We start from the raw sequence: 6,000 nt of genomic DNA on the forward strand, positions 1-6,000 counted from the left end.
ATTCTCCAACTTCGATAAAATGGCAAATGCCAATGCTTTGATAGCTTTCCGCAAATAATAAAATACATATTTTCAATGTTTGAGTAAATTGAACGAAAATACTTATAGAAAGAGGGTGCCACATTTCACGTTACATTCTTCAATGAAGTCAAATAAATATTAAATGCTTTGAAAAAAGTTTTAATTTCAATAATGTTATATATATGCACTAAATAGTACTTAGAAATATATTTTTTGATTTTTTTTCAATGTTTCAATAAGCAAATTTTTACCAGTTTAACTGAGAATGAACTTCAAATAAACTTACAAGCAGTCAATAGCATTTACTTTAAGAATAAACTCTAAATTTGCATACAGTGATGTGACCTGTATTCTTCCTCTAATTTAAAATGAACTTGGGTGTTTGTTTTTGGAATTTTGTGAGAACAATTACTTTGTAACAGATCTACCCGTCACCTGACCTGGGTTCAAAATTACAAAGTCCGTCCCAAATTCGCCATAATGTTGCTTCTAGTTAAAACATTAATATTAACAGAAATCTCACATAATGCTATAGATTGTTAACAATTAACACTCATTATAGTGAATAGAAAACACATACTATGCTTTTTTTTACATAACCCATAAATGTAATTATATCTCTTAATTTACTTTAAATTTTAATTACTTTCCTAATTTTTATTTTAAATTAGCCCATGTTACTTCATTCTAAAATTTTCTCTTATTCCCTGATCCAAATTCAATTTTTTTTTTATTTAACCCTTTAAAAGGGCCATTTTTTTCTAGTCATATTATGTTAAAATATTTTTAGGCTTGAAATTAGAATAAGAAAAGGAATTCATTTAGCTTATTAGATAAATTTAATTTGATTAATTAATTAATTTGGTTAATTAATAATTAAGTAACAAATCAAGACACGTCATTTTGTGTAAGACGAAGCATCTAAGTTTGTCTTTTTTTTTTTAAATTGTCAGAACTTATGCCAACCTACATAATTTCATACAAAGATTGATAAATTTGGGGGGACGCATACTTCCCACGGCCCTAGAAAGGGTTAGTTATGTCTAACACGCGCTCTACAAAATTGCTGAGTTTTAGATTTCCCACGCCCCGAGGAAAAGGATTAAAATCTCTATCGCCAACGGCATTCTTTTAAAAATATCTAAGATTTTCTTTCCAAAGTCGACACGTGTCAAAGAAATCCCTATCAGAAATCGTAGTAAAATCACTAAAAGGAAAATTTCTGTATCTTCTGCTCTTGTGTTCTGGTGCGAACAAATGTGTTCCGCCTTTAATCCCCTTGTACAAATTATGGATCCCGTGGAAAATTGAAGTTCGTTCCAAAAGTTTCTTCTTTTCGGCCACGCATCTGCAAAAAATTACACATATATATTTGTGTGTGTTCTTGTATTTCTGAAAGAAAACGCATTTGCGCCATCTATAGGGTGATACAGAATAATTTTTTAATAATTTGCGGAAAGAATAGGATTAAAAAATAAAACAAGAATGAAAGAGGTTACAAATGAAACGTAAGATTTATGAAAGGGCTGCTGTGACATAGAAGCAACCGATAAAGTTTCACATTTGTGGCACATTGTTTTTGAGTTGCCATAAAAGAGAGGATAAACGCAAATATAAATCCAAAAATGGCTATGCTTCTCAAAGAGCTTCAAAAGCATAAATTCACCGAAATATACAGTTCGAATTTTTTTGCTAATAATAAAAGAAGAAGTTCTTATTTTTCAAGCTCCAATGGACCATAAAAAATCAAATGTGATGAGCAAAATGAATTTAATCTAAAAGTTGAGTATGATCATAACTTTTCGACATAAACATTGTAAGATTTCAGACATTTTTCTATACCGGTGGATGAGGTTTCCTATTTATTTTCTTCAAAACCCGTTTCCTCCAACGACGTTAGATTAACCTTAACCTTACTTTGAAGCTCCACCTCAGTCTGAAATTATTGTTTTGACAGACTAGCCAGTTATTTTAATTTAGAAAGATGTAATTCAATCAGCTCCAAGTTGCATTTTCTATGAAGGGTACCAAGGCTGCTACAGAATATATTTTACGATCAAATAATTTGAAAGAATTGAAGAATGCTGGAAAATTAAGAAAATTAGAAAAGAACTCGAAACAAATTCATTCGATAGTATTTTATCAGTTAATACATTGTGAATGGGCCACGAGATTTCTCGTTTTTAGCAGACCGAACGTTGCGACCGGGTCACGAGATACTTCGTTTTCATGTTTCTTCGGCTAAATTGATGCATAACCGAACAGAGGCAAATATTTAATACATTAAAGACCGCAAAGACATCTATAAGACATACGCCTGGGACCGAACATTTCGGGCAAAACTTGTACGTTCTAAAATCCTCATAACTTTGTTCTTTATGAAGCAATAACAGATGGGAAGCAAAACACACGAAAACTCGTGAGCGGTCAGCGACAGATGCGGCTAGAAAGGTGAGGAAATTCTTAAGCGGTCCTTAATGTCTTAAAACAAGATACTGTTACACATCGTGCCGAATACCATTGCACAAAGGAATATGCTTTACCAAACATCACACTCTAAAGCATTATTCAAGTTTGTGAAATAAATAGTTAAAATGTAAAATATCTTATATAATAAATACATGTATAAAATATATAGTAATATTTAAGAATACTTTATGTAAATGTAATATCAAATGCAAATTAAAAATGTACATATATGCATCTTATTGCTTGCCAAGCATGTTTCTAGAGCATTCAAGAATGTGCAGGCCCAGAGAGTGCGTTGAGCACAATACGCAATGTGTTAACTACTTTCGACGAGTATACTCGTCATGGCAAAAGTACAACATTTTGTGTTATGACGAGTAATAATCTTTTATTTGTCAGGAGTAATAAGTAATGACAATTTACATTTTGAATTACAATTTTAGTAAGAACTCAAAAATATTCGTAAATTTAAAATTTTGAGGCCAAGTCGAAATTAAAGGAACAAATAAAAGATTATTATAAAAAACCCCATCATGTAATATGAATGATTTTTCTTAAATATATCGCTGTGTAGCATTAATCATCCCTGGTAATAAAAAAGGGGATGAGGATTGTTTCGTAGCATGCTTTAGCCCTACCCTAACGGCAAATTAAAATAATAGCTTAATTTTTTAAGTTCTTTTCGTTCATATGAAAAAAATGTATGTTAGTTTAAGTAAATAAATAAGTGTGATCACTGAAATAAAAATATAAGTCACTTCATTACAACATAATTTCATACGACACCAACTCTGTGTTTGACAAGTATACTCGCCATCTTCAAATTTTTGAGACACAATTTAGATGCGAATTTTCAGAAGTCGAAACAATTGACTGGTTACTGCTAAGTTATTGCATTCATAAATTAAAAGTTGCTAAGAAATGAAAGCAAAAGTGAAAAATGTTGGGGGGGGGGGCAATGTCTACATCAACAAAAGCGCTGGAGTGAAATGTGATTAAATATAAAACAGACTTAATATATCGAAGGAAATAAAGACCTTGATATATATTATGTTCAAACTAATTTTGAAAAAAAAATGAGTAAAATTAGAGAAATAATCGCATGGAAATAATCTTTATTTCACTGGAAAACCAGTTTAAATTTTGAGATGGTTTAACCGCTTAACTGTTTTGCCCGAGTGCCATACATGCATCGATTTATCGAATTTTGATAGTTGTAAGCAAAAAATAAACCATAACAATTATAATTCAATATTAAAATTACTTCGAATACATATACCAGTCAAGTATTCAATAGATTTCCATTCCATGAATCCAAATAAGAAAATATTCCTAAAATGTAAGGTGTCCTCTTATTAGATAGTAAAAAAAAGGAACCAATTAAGGGGTCAAAAATATTTTTTTACGTCCATATGTTCTGATATTACAGTTGAAAAAATTTTAAATCATTCTATCCTGATTTTGTACTTTTTAGTGAGGCATAGCTTTTAATCCAATAGAGTAATTTCTCTAAATACTGATAAACATATGTGAAAAAATTCATTAAATTCTGTCAAGAGTTGTGAAACTATATAAGATCCAAATAAACAAGTGGACATTCACTTTTATAAATATTGAAATAACTTTAAAAAAAAGAAGGGGGGAAAATGCTTCAAATATAAGTATCATAATAAAAATTCAATACGAAAATATTCTGCAGTGAAAAAAGGTAGAAGTTTTCTGGTATATAAACATTTAAAGAGGGTTTAATTTATATTAATTACAAGCACGTAATTCGTACATTTTGTTTGTAATTAAGATATTACAAATATTTTATTTATAATTAAGATGATTACAAATAAAACTCACGAATATCCATACTTGTAATTCTATTATAGAGATCATTATAAATTTAGAATAAACTATTTAAAAAGAATTAAAAACCTATTAAAATTGGAACTTGTTTAATTCAAGTGTTTTTTAGTTCGAAATCGTCAATAATTTGAATTTTTCTCTGCCTTATAAACATAACGTTAAACATTGTTCGTAATTCTAATTTATTTTGGTTAATTCAAAATAAAAGTCAAAATTAGATTTTCAAGATTCAAGTCAAATTTTATTCCGTTAATTAAATAATCTTTATTTTGTGCACACACTAAGACATTTTCATAGTACCTTCGTATTCGAAATACTTTATTGGCTGTACAATGCATTCAATAAAAAAAAAGCACTTTAAAAAAAAGAAATATTAGAAAGCAATAGAAAAACTTTGATCAGTTTTAGCCCTATTTAATTTGAAATTTTATAATGCAATTGTTGTATTCAACATGCTTTAAATGATTTGCTTATTGAAATTACTTATTTATTCTTTTTCGCATTATATTTAAAATGAATAAAAATTTTGAATTATAGTTATTATTACGTTATTTATTACCTTTGTTTACTATTTAATAAATATGCATTATTTAGCGAAACATTTGGAATATTAAAATCAGGTATTTATTTTTGAGTTTAATTCTAAAATCATCCCCCTTTTTTCTAAATGTGTTCATTTTTAGATTCCATTATTTTAACGTTTCTTTTTAGTTTCATATTCCATTTTTATTTTGGTTCTATCTTCTTAAATTTAGCTAAATTCCGCAGCATTTGAATGAAAGTGCACATTTCAGTTTAATGAAAATTTTTCACTTGCTCCAATTTGATTTATATATTTTTTTAAAAAAAAGATGAGCTTTTCGCAACAGAATAGTGTTAATTAACTTTTGAAGTATGGGTTCTAAAACACAGAACTATATTTAAGCTTTATTTCCTCGGAAATCTTAAAATTTCTTCTGTTTCCAGAGTATCAATTTCATACCAAAAAAAAATGAAATTTATATACTTCAAAAGAGCAAATTTTAAAACTTCATCTTTTAACATCAACATGCGAAATACACAGCATTTTAGCTTGATTAAATTCCACAAAACATTTCAAAATAAAGAATTACAACAAAAAGATATCATACCTGCTTATATTAGGGAAATTTCGGGAATGCTCTCAAGTGCTGGTCAACAAGACAGTCTAAAAGCTTTTGTATAAATTGAAGCTTCCCTTTTTTTATTTCAGGTTGAAGTCGAGCGGCATCAAGGCCATGGTACCGGTTTAAGAAAGTAATAGAAACAAAAAGTTGATGACAAAAAGAATTTCGTAACCGCTCAGTTATTCTATGTAGAACGTCAGATACCTTTAGTGAAAAGGTAACTGACCTTCGTATTCGGATACTTCTTGATTATGAAAATAAAAAGTCGCTTTTTAAAATAGTGATATAGATTTTAATGATGATTTTATATGCCGCTCATTAATAATCCGTTCTCGTTCGCGAGTCGTTTTCTATGCTCTCTGATCATTCTCACTCTTTTAGTATTTAAAAAAAAAAAATCTTAATAACATCGTAAATATTCTATAGTGCGTCGTTCTAACGTAATAAGAAGAAAAAGTTTTTAGGACCTAAATTCGATTTACAAAGATTTGACTGGAATCTTAAATCATAA

General features: G+C 28.9%; 1 protein-coding gene across 2 annotated transcripts in view; it reads right to left on the reverse strand.

Moving 5' to 3' along the window:
• Window positions 1-5,782, reverse strand: part of LOC129976711 (alpha-tocopherol transfer protein-like) — a 30,438-nt gene extending 24,656 nt beyond the window's left edge. For both annotated transcript variants that reach the window (XR_008785175.1, XM_056090416.1), the window contains exon 1: window positions 5,475-5,782. The gene's annotated coding sequence lies outside the window, so the exon portion shown is untranslated. The remainder of the gene's footprint in view (window positions 1-5,474) is intronic.
• Window positions 5,783-6,000: the final 218 nt, after the last annotated feature.

The sequence above is a fragment of the Argiope bruennichi genome, chromosome 7 (genome assembly GCF_947563725.1).
Source record: "Argiope bruennichi chromosome 7, qqArgBrue1.1, whole genome shotgun sequence".
NCBI lineage: Eukaryota > Metazoa > Arthropoda > Arachnida > Araneae > Araneidae > Argiope > Argiope bruennichi.